This window comes from Parasteatoda tepidariorum, chromosome 6 (assembly GCF_982258835.1).
Source record: "Parasteatoda tepidariorum strain Cologne lab strain chromosome 6, Ptep-v5.0, whole genome shotgun sequence".
In the NCBI taxonomy this organism is placed as follows: Eukaryota; Metazoa; Arthropoda; class Arachnida; order Araneae; family Theridiidae; genus Parasteatoda; species Parasteatoda tepidariorum.
Window position 1 is genome coordinate 100,241,080 of NC_141760.1, and position 14,492 is coordinate 100,255,571.

A 14,492-nucleotide genomic window follows, 5' to 3' on the forward strand; every position below is an offset into this window, starting at 1 on the left:
AGTAATCGCTTTTCTAAAATACGTGTTTTGCTTGGTTAAATGTTCTTTGAGTTTAAGTTCCAATTGATTGAAGGTGTGCATAGGCATTCTGAAGTAATGAAAAAATTTCGTCTCGTCGTCCAACAGATGAGGTAAAAGTGTGGTAAACGTGGTCTTCGTGTCTTCTTTTCCATGCATCATGTACCCAATATTCACGTTTCCCACTACTCTTTTCATTATTTCGATCTTCTTCGTCCAAACAAATAGCCACAATAGCTAAATCACGATTGCTAAAATGCTTCAACATTATTGCACAGTTCCACGGTTGTTTGCGATCTCGAGTTGAACTAACGTAAAATCGGAAAGAAGCAGGTTGTGAACATGAAACATGTGCTCATTCCTTTCCGATCCCGCACCGGTCACACGTTTTAAAGAAAATCGGGTATGAGTCGGATCGGAACGCTGCATGACAGGTGTGTCCTAGCCTTTAACGAGGTGCCCAGTAAGTGACCCCGGACTTGACCCTAGCCAATAGATGACGTTCGTGACTAGCCGGTTGATGTACAGTCCGCAAAAAAAAAAAAAAAACGAATCACCCTGAATAACTTTCGTTCTAATGATCGGATTTTCACGAACTAAGTGTCAATCTTAATGGTTCATGGGGGTGACCTCAAATATGTTAATTAATTAGTGCTAACTATTAATTAAGTTACGAAATCAGACACAAAAACGTACTTTCTCTGAATAAACATATAATTTTTTTTACATATTTGGAATCTAGACCCTTGAATTAGTGGGGGTAGACAAAATTTTAAAGAAATTGGGTGGTAAATTGGGCCGCAATAAAGGTTTATATATTTGGCGATAGTCCAGAAAACCGCCAAAAAAAGTCGCCTGCGCAAATAAATATTTTAAGATAACCCATTGACTAATTCAAAAGAGGAGTGCTTAATTTTACTAGGTTGCTACGCAACCAAACTCTGATAGTAAAAAAATTGAAATAATGTTCAGTGATTGCTCGGAGGGGCTTAATTTATTGTTAATAGAAAATATCTCGAAGTTTCCAGGCCATAAACAATTTTTTTAGGGGATTTCTGTCCAAAAAGCAAAAAAAAAAATTATTTTAATCTCCTTTGAAAAGTAAATTTGAATCGATTTATAAATTATTTATGATAGCTTTTAGAATTTAAATACATGAACTTTTTATCTGATATTATTTAGATTACACTGTTTTTACTATATTTATTCGAGGATTTTATACTAAAATAAAATGAGCATAACTTATTATAGCTATATACAAAATTTTAGGGATAATCATTTTTTCAGTTTTAATCGAGTCTTCTAGGCAAGAAAGTTTGAAGAAAAAAAAAGTGCTTGAAAAATAAAATGTAGATTGTATAATAATTCTAATGCACATTCACAAGGCTTTCTATAATTTACGATATTTCTTTTTTCTATAACTCAAGGAATTGCTGAATGTTTAGTGGCATTTTAAAAAGATTGAAATACGTTATGTTTAAGAATAAGATATTGAAATAATATGTTTCAAATTGTAGGATTCATTGCTTAAAAAATCGTTTCATTCTACTAGATATTTAGGTTACATCGTTTCCTTTGGATAAAGATGATTAGCAAATAGCATCCTCATGTTTCGATACATTCTGAAACTTATACGTTCGCAAATTCACCATAAAATGTCGCACAGCATATACTTCAATTACGATAAGCTACATTTACCACCAAATACTGCTACTATGGTTATTTTTGCTTTCTTATATATATCTGATGATCTCTTTTTAAACAGAGCTCGTAAGATCCTTAAGATACTGAAATGGGAGCACAAAAACTTAAGAGATAAAATATTTAATTTCATTAACTCAAAATATCTGGTGTCAAAATGTTAATTTTTAAGTTAAATATAACTTTTACAATATTGATGTTCTTACATTTTTAAAGACCATATGAATCCTGATAAAATATTAAAATGCATATGTTTACTTTAACTAGTGTAAAATCCTTATCAAAATAATGATCAAGACCCAAATGTAAAACAGTATAATTGACGATAAAAACTCAACTGGCTTCAAAACATATGAAGAGGGAAGTAAAAGTCGACATGTTTCGAGTTTTCAAATATAATCGCCCATTCTCAAGACTTGTCAGGCTTGGATAACTAGTGACTTTTATTATTGGACGCTCAAAACATGTCTATTTTTATTATCATCTATTATTTAATTAAATCAATGAAGTTTTTATATTTTCGATTCAGTTTCTTGGGATTATCCATTTAGTGACACAACATATTAAATTATTTCACTCGATATTAAAATAAGTTTTACATATGTTATAGGCACAGGTTCTTAGATTGAAAAAATAATAATTCACTACTTTGTAAAAAAATTAATGCAGTAAAAAAAAATATTTTTTTTTTTTTTTGCTGCAAGCCTTAACATTTTAGTTTAAGGTCATAAAAAAATTCCGTTTACAATTGAAATTTCAAAAGTCGAATGTGAAAATGGAATGTCCCCTAGTACCAGGAATTGAAATTAAATAGTAACAAGGACAACTTTTTTAAACAAGTTAGCGTTTCCGTCCTACTCGAAGTTGTTTGAAAAGGTATTTTTTTATATATCGATTCCAAAGTTTATTCTACATATATTTCAGGGTATACTTTCGGAGTATTTCGATCGAGTTTATTTTTACACCCTTATTTGCTTAAAATTATTAAATAATTTACTTAAAATAAATTATTCAAGCTACATGATTTAATGCATTTATAGTATAATAATAAACGGAGCTTCCGACGCATATCCTTAACCTTAATACCGCTGTCATTAAATAAATGGAATAAGCTTAGATAAATAATAAAAGTTAATTTTTCCCTTGTGTAATTTTCAAGGAATAATATGTTTCGATCAAACAGATTTCATTCTGGAAATAGCTAAATTATTGAATAGGTCTCTTGGAGCAATATCATTCTTATCCTCTTTTGACGAAATATAGGAAAAATTAGTTTTCACAGTTTCTGTAAAAAGTATGTTAGCCTACTTGCCACGTTTTTTTTTTAATTTTTTATTATTAAAATAAGGTCGGAAATTGTGTATTGTGTGCACAGCTTCGGAATCCTTACAAATTTCAATTTTTAGTATTTCCTGATTAACAAAATAAGGCATTTTCCTGATAACAAATTATACTACAATAATATCTTGGAAATCATGCTAAAGTAAAAAATTAAACTAAATAGTTTAGTATATTATCAGAAAAAAAATCTACTTGGTATCATAAAGAGTAAAAGATATAATGAAATAATTAGTGAATCACACGTGGTCAGATAATTAAAAATTTAATTTCACAACTAAGATACACTCTAAAAACTGTACCTCTGATTTCAGAGGCACAGGCTAAATGTACCGTGTATTTTCTCGCGTAAGAGGCACATAACTAATGTGCCTTTAAAAATGAGAGGCACCACAACAAATTAAAGGTACCAAAGCAAACGCCAGTCAATGCGCGGTACAAAAAGACTTTCGTGCCTCTGAAATTCGCTTCATTTCTTTTTCTTCGGTACGATCATGTAACGGAGAACAAGCGCATGCGCACATCAGTGAAAAATTTTATGACGAAATACGTTTTCTGTCCCCTCGCATCCACGCTACCGATGGAAGAAGTTTTCTACAAATGTGCTCTATTGATGTTATAAAAATGCTTGAATTTGGTAAGTTTAATACTTGTATCTTATTTTTATATTAATTCCTAAGTAACGACGGCATCTTTTTTAATAATACATTTCAATTTTTATTAGTGAATTATTAATGCTACAAATCTTATAAAAATGTTTAAGCGAGAGAGCTAACCCTAGTTATGTTTACATTTCTGTTGTAGTTGTATTATTTATGTTTTATCATTATAATATTAAGAGGAATGTTTTTAAAGTGCCCTATATTTGTTCTGTAGTGTTTGATTATAATTTTGTATGAGGTTTTCAATGTGGCGATTGCTATGAATAAGAAATCATTTTTATTTGAAATACCAATTTGCTTTTTTGTTTATCTTAGTTTACATTCGAGAGCTATCACAGAAATTCTCTCACAGAATGATTGAATAATTTAAAAAACAACGAAGAATGTTTTCGAATTTTTATTATAATTATGAAAAGTATACTTTCAATCATTAGCTATTTTAGAAAACAATTGACATTGATATCTAATTATAATTATTTCAAACTGTTACTAAACTTACAATTGATATAAACCTGAAGAAAAAAATAAGATTATGCTTTATTTATATTTTAAATATGGTGTAAGCATGGGAGAAAAAGGCAATCTTCTAATGATTTATAAATTTTTAATTAGTTATTATTTTTTTTGAAAAAGTACTAATGTTTAAAAATGTTTTATTCTAACATCACAGCTTTCAGTGTATAATTTCAAATTTTAGTTTTGAATTTATGACTCAAAATAGATAACATGGGATATATAATTATTTATGACTGTGAAATTCGTTTTAAAAATTTTAGCATTTCAAATTGAAATTTAATTTATTTGATTTTTAAAAAGGATTAATAGCTTGCTCCAGGGTGCTCTTGTGGCACAGCTGGTTAAATTATCTTTCACACTGCTTATTAGAGAACTAGGGTAATGAGTTAGATCCTGGCAATGTATAAAACAACTGGCGTGTATACTTTGCATATAAATTATGCCACAAGTGAAAGTTCTCTCATTGGTTATCATGCAGAAGATTCAAACGAGCTAGCTCAAGCGGAGTCCACTTTATCTGACCAGTATCAAAATTACATGGCATTTTAACCATGGCCGTTAAAAAGTAAAGCCCTAGAAATAGGATTTTTGGTCATGGTTGAGTGATGGGCGGTGATGAGTACCTTGCTCTTTGTTTAAAATAATATAATGCCAAGTACTTAACAGCTTGAACTTTTTAAAAAATATTAAACTATTGTTAACTAGAGCAGTTTAATTTACATAATTTTGATATCAATAACTATATATAAAAAATAAAAAAATTATTTGCATAACATTCATTGGATCACAAATGGATTAGATATGCAGAATCGCTGTTGTGTCACTGGCATTTTCCAAGATAAATTCTTAATGCTTTATCGATATATACTGAATAATTTATTAAAAAATATTTGGTACTTCATATTCAATGCTCAACACTTTATACTCCATGTTTTCTTGCTACGAAAAGCTACCTAGTAAAACTTTCTAATTCAGCATCAGTGATAATAATTTTTAAGAAACTTTTTTTTATTTTTTATTGTTATTGCTACCTTACCTGTGTTACTTAGAATAACATTATCAAAAAACTTTTTTTAATCTATAACTAATGCTTTTCCTGAACTGTAGTAAAAAAAATATGAAGCGAAGCAATTTTGATAATATTTAGAAAGAAAATATATTGATTGTAAGGATTGATATGTGTATAAACTTGATGCAGTGAAATTGTTTTTTTTTTTTTTTTTTTTTTTTGCTATCTGAAAGGCAATTTAATGTTTGTGTAATCTAAATTTATATTATTAGTATAACTAAATGATTAATAGTTTTTTTTTTGCTGTTACTTTGTCTTGACTGTGTTCCAGTAAATGCAAAAAAATGTTTTTAATTATTAAATATTTTTATAAATAATAATTATTTTTATAAATAATTACTTTTCGATTTACATTTGAATTTTCTTTGTTGACTCCAATTTTGTTTTGTGTTAAAAACAATCCTTGCACTTTCTTATGTATTTAAGCTTAGATAGATTTACACTTTTTTTTTTCTTTAACATGTTGAATGCCACACTAATTTTCATGGCTTGCCCGTCTGGCCAAAATGATTTTTTCAGTATATTCAGTATATTCATTTTAGTAATAATAATAATATAAAAAAAATTAGAGCATTAAAAATTTGTTCGAATTATGTGTTTCGAATAATCGAGGTTTCGCCGTTCATCGGTGACCCCAGTGGCGCTACGAAAAAACTCAGCACCAGTCACCGGTGACCCCTATGGCATTCAACGTGTTAAATTAGTTCAATAATATTATATATAAAAATTATTTTAGCTAAACCTATTCTTAATGTAATAAAATCTTCATGAATGTATTTGTGTACATTGTGATAGAAACTTTTAACTACTTATTCAAATAAAATACTCTTACATTGATAAGTCCTGTTTTAAATGTTCTAGCCGAGCTAAATGCATGATAAAACACTTATACATGGAGAGGAAAACCACTAAGCCTGCTACAGTTAGTCTGGCGTCCAGGGGACTCAAACCCATGATCCAACTACCTCTGAGGATATTTTACATCAGCACTGTGGTCAATGCTAAACTATAAATAATGTGGATGCTGTGGGAAGGATTTGATCAGGCCTCCTCTGCAAATGCTTTGCCCATGTACCTCCCCCAGCAAAGTGTTTAACTTGAGCATTTTTTCTTCCGGATACAACCTTTAAATGTCCGTTGCTATTTCTCCGAATTATTGTGATTCTGTATTAATAACTAGTGAAAACTAAAAGAAAGAAAAATGTGTGTCATTTGATTTTTTCAAAATTTGGAAAATGTTTTAATAAAAGTTCTCTGCGAAACATGTGGACTTTTTTTTTATAAGAGTCTGCATTAAACGAATCTTACCATCTCCAAGTAAAATTGACTTACAGTTGTTCCACTCTGTAAAGCAAATTTATCTATATGTTATCACCTTTTACTATGATATTTTATTTTCTCATTATAGTGCTAATTTTTTTTAATTTTGTTTTATTTTAAACTGTAATTTTTGTAAATTTGGTTTAGGCTATTCTCACTGGTTAAATTACTCATTGTATTAAGTATGTTTGCCATTATAATTTTGCTTCCAGTGTTGTGTTTTCTTTTTTTACCAGCACTTTTTCTTTATTGACCTTTAATTATGATATTACTATATATATATATATATATATATATATATATATATATATATATATACATAGCCTATACTAAGTATTTCAAATTATTTGCCAGATTTTAAAATTCTTAGCCAAAGGAAAATGTTAGAAATTTTTTATGATAGATTTTTTCTGTAGGAAACTTTTAAACATAATACAAATTTATTATAAATTAATTATTTTATAAAAATGCAAATAGAAATTTAGAGTCATTTTGCTGTTGGGGAGGAGTAAACGTGCAATGAATGGGGAAGAGATTGAAAAATGCAGATGTTTTATCGTGTTTGAGGGGAGGAAATAAACATAGATTGAGGTTTATTTTTGGCAACGTATTAGATTAGTGTAGTAATATAAAGATAAACCTGAAACGACGCTATGTTCTGCGTTATTAAGTTAGTGCATATATTATTGTCATGAAAAAATATTTTTCTGCTAAAATAATCTGCATCTTGTTTTTCGTTTGAAAACAGCTTTCGCCAATACTTTCCCCCAAAAGGGAACAAGGTCTTTTTTCTTCAATTGTAAACTAGCCATTGTACATTTTCTCTATGGATTAGTTTTATTTTGTACATTAGATTATTGTAATCAAGTTTAAGTTAAAATAATTTTTATTTTAATAATATTTATAAAACAAATGCATGTTTAATGATTGGGGATAAAAATGCGGAATTTCACGATTTTTAAAATACTATAAAAAATAAAAATTCTGAAACAAGCTTTCAAAAAAAATTGCAAAATGCTTTTCATATATTCAGAGCTCAAATAAAATTGTCAATTAAATAATATTAAGTGCAGTTAGTTCCAGGGTTTGTTGATTTAAATCAGCTTGATTTAAATCACGATTTAAATCATGATTTAAATCAAATGATTTTTTTAAAAAAATCATTGATTTAAATCAACTAATTTTTTTTTATATATATTGATTATAAAAGTTAAAAAACAGTGTTTTAAATTATTGATACTTTTATTATTTTCTTTTCTTAGTTTCAAAATTTATTTTAAATAAATTGTTGCATTAATTAATTTTAGTTAACGAAATTACTTTCTTTCTTGGTGTGTGTTAAATTCCAACATATTGAAAATTACAATTTTAAAAGTCTTTTGATTCTTGAGATTGAAAGCACAGATTAAAGTAAACATTTAATGCTGTCTTAATATAGACTTGCATAGCTGTAGAAAGTAATTATTAAACATGAATTTTTTCAAAAAATAATGTAAATATTGTTAATTAAAATTCTACCGTTTGAAAGAAAAAGCATGGAATTAAAATCTACATTATATTTATTGGTGGAAAATGTATATTTTTGAAGCTTTTTCAAAAGCATATTAAAAAGAAAATACCCAATTTGCCAAAAATAGAAAGAAAAGAAAAAGGCCAATAAATTCAGATATTTTTTTCCTGATATAGTGTCATTCTTCCCTTTCAAACTCTATTTGAAACAGTAGGATTATTAACTGGTATTTTTGCTCATAATATGTTTACAGTATCTTTGACATCTGATTTTCTATAACGAAATTTTGTGGAAAAAAATTCCTATGAGTACATAGATTTTTTAAAAAAAAATATTTTTAGCTTAACGTATCTATTTTGATATAGAATTAAAAGTGAATGTTTTAATATAAAAATATATAGATTAAATATTTATTTTTTGATGAATGACTACATTTATAAACACAATCTGTTACATTTATTTTGTCATTTTAAAAATCAAACGGAAAAAAAAGGAAATTTTAAATTAAGATTATGGTTTGCTAATTGAAACTCTGTTTGAATAGTTAAAGTACAGGGGTCTGTCCAAGTGAAATTTACTACCGTTTACCGGTACCTACACAACTTTAGGAAAAACGGTAGAACAATTCCACAAAATACTTTTTTCTCAACATTTTATTTTTGTGTCTCGTAAGAAAAGATAAATCCAAATTTTTAATTTTCAAAAATTATGTCTACATTTTCACAAAATAGTTATCTTTGAAAAACCTAGACAGACTACTAAAGTATTCTTTAAATTTTCTATTTGAACTAGTCCTTAAATTTCAATCATGCATTTGTTTCAAAATGGTTGCTATGCATTCAAAGCTATGTATTATAATGAAAAATTATTTTAGTAAGTTAAAATATTGTTCTAAATATTGTTATAATATAGTTTTATTATTAATTTTGATTAAGCATTTATAAAGTTTTTTTAATCATAAATTAAAGTTCTTACAGTGTATTTGAATAAAAATCAAAAAAAATCTGATTTAAATCAAAAAAATCTGATTTTTTTAAAAAAAATAAAAAAAATCACGAACTTGGGTTAGTTCTAAAAAAATTGAAAGCTAATGTTCCCAAAATGGGAATGATGGCGCCTAATGGGTTAATATGCTTCGCCAAAATCAGGCTTTTAAAAAAAAATTCATCTCAATAGAAAGAAATCTTTGATTTTACACTTGTAAAGTCATTTGATTAAACATATTTGATGTTATAAAACATACAAATTGTTCAAAATCTACATCTATAATTTTAAAATATTGTGAAAGTTCTATATTTTTCCATATTTGTGTGCAACTGTTACTAAATTATGTAATATTGTTCTTTATGTGTGAAAATAAAAGATATTAGATTTCATGATATTTAGTGTTTAATTTTGATTCTTATAAAGCTATTTTATTAAATCTCTAAATATTTAAAAAATATCTAAATTTATAAGAAATTTCCATTTTGAGGATAACTTTTTGGAAAAAAATCCATGAATTATATTGACTTGGAATAAACAGAAATAAATATTATTTTTTTATACCTATATCTGATTAGAAAAACATCATTGAAATTGTTGAAGTATCATTAAACGCTACATAATTAAAGAAATTGTGTAAATTTACATATTTTATAATTGCCTATGAAAAAGCCTTAGATGGAATCCCTTGAGATGATCACCTCAAGTGGCCAATATTCAAAGAATTCAGAAATATTTTTCATTAAGAATTATTATAATTAATATCTTGGTAATAGTGTAAACCCCTTTTTATATGAAGTGCAAGCAAATTACAAATAGGTAAAAAAAAAAGTGTGTTCAAATCTGGTAAATAACAGGTTTTGGTACCACTAAATGCTTATTTCAATGAGTGGTTCATAAAAGCAAAATCTAAGGTACAATGTACTTTTCAAGCTAAGAGGTACATCTGATTTTGCCTCTGAAATCAGAGGTTCATTGTGCCTTTCATTTTTAAAGGCACGTTGTGCCCTTAAAATTCAGAGGCACAAACGATCCAAATGTGCCTCTGAAATCAGAGGTACATTGTGCCTTTCAATTTTAAAGGCACGTTGTGCCCTTAAAATTCAGAGGCACAAACGATCCAAATGTGCCTCTGAAATCAGAGGTACATTGTGCCTTTCATTTTTAAAGGCACGTTGTGCCCTTAAAATTCAGAGGCACAAACGATCCAAATGTGCCTCTGAAATCAGCGGTACAGTTTTTAGAGTGTAGTAGGACGACATTTAAGATACTGAGATATTTTAAGACACTAAAAAAATTGGCTACGTATTCCACAGCTTTTTATGTTCGGTATCTTTATCCACTTTGTAGTGACTTATAAAACATCAACACTATTTTAGATAATCTAAGTTGAAGTCACAAGAAACAAAAAAAAAAGACAATCAATAATTTATATTCTTTTTTCAAAAAAATAGTATGCTAAGTAAATAATCAGCTGTTTTGCATTAAATAATTTTAAACAGCGGAATGTTTTTAATTTCTTAACAAGGTTTTATTCTTAGCTAGCACACAATAATTCTTTAAAAAAAACTTGACTATAATTTGAAAAGGAAATCTAAATTAAAGTTCTAAAAAAATTATTAGTATATTAATGAAGAAATAATAAACGTAAAATAGAAAAGAATAAGAATTTTAAAATGTTAAAATTTTATTAAATAGTTGGTAAAATAGTTCTGCGATACACTTCCGGAAATTTCTTTTAAGATAAGGATGATATAGGGTAAACCAACAAATGAAGGAGCATTTCATAGATATTTCTTAGAAATAAGATTTTAAACGTTTTAATTTAGATTGATTGGTAAGAGTAGCTTACTACCTAACAATAGGAAGTCCTTTTACAATGCATTTAGTTATCTGGTCTTTGAGTCTTCTCTGGAAAAAGTTTTGAATTTGTTAGTATCTGTTCAACGCCTTGTTTCTTTGACAAAATTATAAGGTCAGTGTTTGTTGTTATCCGTTTAAACTACAATTAATTGCATATAATAATGCTTTTTCTTTTCATTGTGAAAAAAAGAATTCAAAATATGGTCATTGAAGTTACGTTTTATTTATTTTAAGCATCATAACATAAGCAAGTACTGAGATTAGGGGGTGTTTATTAACTGGATTACAGAACGATGAAAAACCAATGTATAAACAAGTGTTCCTTTACTGGGATTTTTTCAAGTTAATGAAAATAAAAGAAAATTTTTAATTTTCTTGTACTTTTTGTCATATTATAAATCAAAATTATGTTAAAAATAAAAAAAACAACTTCTAACCAGTGAAGGAACAGGCATGTTCCTTCACTGAGAATAGATTTCCCAGTGAATGAATAGTATGTGTGAAATATGATTTTACTTGGATAATTTGTAGTTCAGCGACATAGAGGACTCCTAAAATTCAGTTAAATGTTGTATGAATAGTTCCTATAACTATTTCATTTAAATATGCAAATTTAATTGCTAAATTTATTTAAAGAATTATAATAATAATTAATTTATTATTTATCTTTATAAATGTAGTGATTAGTTATTACATCATACCTTAGACTCCTTAATAAACTATGTTTATTAACTAAATATAACAACTAAATATAATAATAAAAGCTTGAATGGAATCTTTGCAGGATTTTGTGCCAATAATTAGCTAAATTATTATCCTATTGCCGTCTTTAATGTCCTAACGGGAACTGGTAGGAAAAATCCACTTAAAGACAATTATCTAGGTGAAAAATGGGTGAAGTTTTTTTAAGGTGACATCCACCGATAACTCAGTGCAATGCGAAGATAATTTCAAAAGGCAAAACTTCCCTTAGAGAATAATATTCGAAATACTGGTTTTAAGAACTTCAGAGAATCTTTAGGAGGGAAGTAGCCCTGACATCCTTTTATAAAGTGATTGCATTTACAATGCGAATGAAACAAGAGTTGAATACTGCCCTTAAACGGGAAAAATCTGCGGCCTTAAAAATTATAAGGATTTATATTCTAAAGTACCTAGGAAAGAAAAAGTACCTCCATTGGTAGTTTCTCCTTACAGAAGAATTCGTAGAGATATTACAGAATCAGTCCCTGCTACATATTTCATTGGAAAAAGCTATTCATGAAATGAAACGATGACCGCAGCAACATTTTACAATTATATTGCAAATGTTTCTACCCATGGCTAATTAAAAATGCAATCAAATTCCTAATTTTGCTTCTTCTGGATAGGTATAAATCTCATATCAATTTGAAACTGAGCAAGTTTTGTTCCTCAAAACAAATTTTCTGGTTTAGTTTTCTGCGTAATTCTTGGAAATCTCGTTAGATCTTGAAAACAAAAGAATTGTAAAACAATATGTCTAGAAAATTTTACATCCATTTTTAAATAAGATTTGAGGCATCAACTTATGAAGTTAAAATGCTTTTATGAAATGCGATATTTTTTCATTCGATGTAGAAAACGTTGACTGTAACAAATGCATGCAAAACAGACACCAAGAGTTAATGAGCAAGACAACTTATCAACAAAACACATGCTTCGAGAGTAACGATGCGCTATTTATTCAGAAGCTTGAGAAGGAAATCTCACAAGTTATGTTGCAAATTTTTAAAGGAACATTGGCAGAAAAGTTTAATCTCCCAAATATCCAATAGCCTGCGCTTTTCTCAATATTGAAGAATTTATTTCAAAAAGAACAATTGTATAATCAAATTTTGGCTCTGAAGCTGAGACAACTAACATTAATAATGAAAGTATCTTGAAAACCGATTTTGAGATAAGTCCTCTTGAGGCATTGTTAGTTGCAAAAACGATTGGTTTCATAAGTAACTACTAGATATAAGTCAATGAGAGATGGGTTTTACTCAAACTTCGAAACTCCTTTTTCTCATTTATTATCCAGTGAGGAATTCTGGAAATGGAACTGAAAAATCAAAAGAAATTTCGAAGATACATTTACATTGGCCAAAAATTTGGAAAAAAGAGGAAGGTTAAATCAAAAGAAATAAATTACTCATGACGAAGAGAAAAAAAGTACTTAAAAAGATTTAAAAAAAAGCTTAAAAAATATGAGGAAAAGATTAAACAAAAAAATGATCGAATTATAATAATAATAAAAACATCATCAGATTACACAATGATAAACATTCATAATTTAGAACGGACTATTAAACTGTGAGAAAAAAATGAAAAACATTTTTTTTTAATTATGTATTCAAACATATTTTACTTTCCATTCCATGACTGAAAAAAAAGTAAAATTTTCCACATTAACTATGGTTATATGTCGTAATTCCAAGAAAAATCTTGTTTTTAGACATTTGTGTGGCCTATGGATTCCTAACGAGCATCAAACATTATCAAAATTAAGTGTTCATTCTCTGGAAAATTTAGTGTTTATTCACTGGTAAGAACTGTTCCTTCACTTGGTCATCTTACTACTTATTATTTAAACCACCAAAAGCTTAAAACAATATTATGTAAGTTATATAACTTTTTTTACATAATTTGCATTTAATAACAAATATGTCGAAACCATCATTTAGCTAAAATTACAAATTTTGAAATTTTTATGAATTTTTTTAAAGGCAAGCTAAGCTTAAGTGTTCCTTCAGTGTTTAGTTTACCCTATAAGATGTTGAGAAATTTGCGATGTTGTGAGAGATGTTTAAAAATGTTGACTACGTATTTTTATTAATATTTATAAAATATATATTCAAGAAATTGATAAATATATTATTCCAAATCTATTCATACGTATGTATATTATTGAAATTGTATCAGTTATTGAAAAACAAAATAAAAAAAATAAAAAATAATCACATTAAATAAGCACAATCTGGTGTATTCTATCAGAAGCACGCTTTTTTAAAACTAGACATTTGTTGAATAAAGTGTTTTTTATTCAAAATTCTTTACTAAATTGCAAATAAATTATTAAATGACTAAAAAAGAAACATCGTATTTTATAGTGTGAAAGAAATAAAAATAAAAAGATTAGCAAACGATTATTAGCGAAAAAAATATGAATGAAATTTTACGCTACGCGCGCGAAGTCAAGTTCCTCCCAAGTTTATCACATTTTAATATTAATCGCACCAATTAGTTATTTCTTTATTGTCGCCAAATTATTTTTTTAAAAATAATTAATTTTAATTTTCTCAGCTTCTAATAAGTAAAAAGAGTTGAAACTTTAGATTTTTCAATTGAAAAATATGTAGATTAATATGGTATAAAAAAATTCATACCTTATAATTCAATATTTTTTCATCCTCACTTTAATTAAATAATAAAAAATAATAAATAATTATTAAAAATTATTTTTTGCATGAAATTATCTTTGGGTAAATGAGTTTTATGAGTGAGTGCA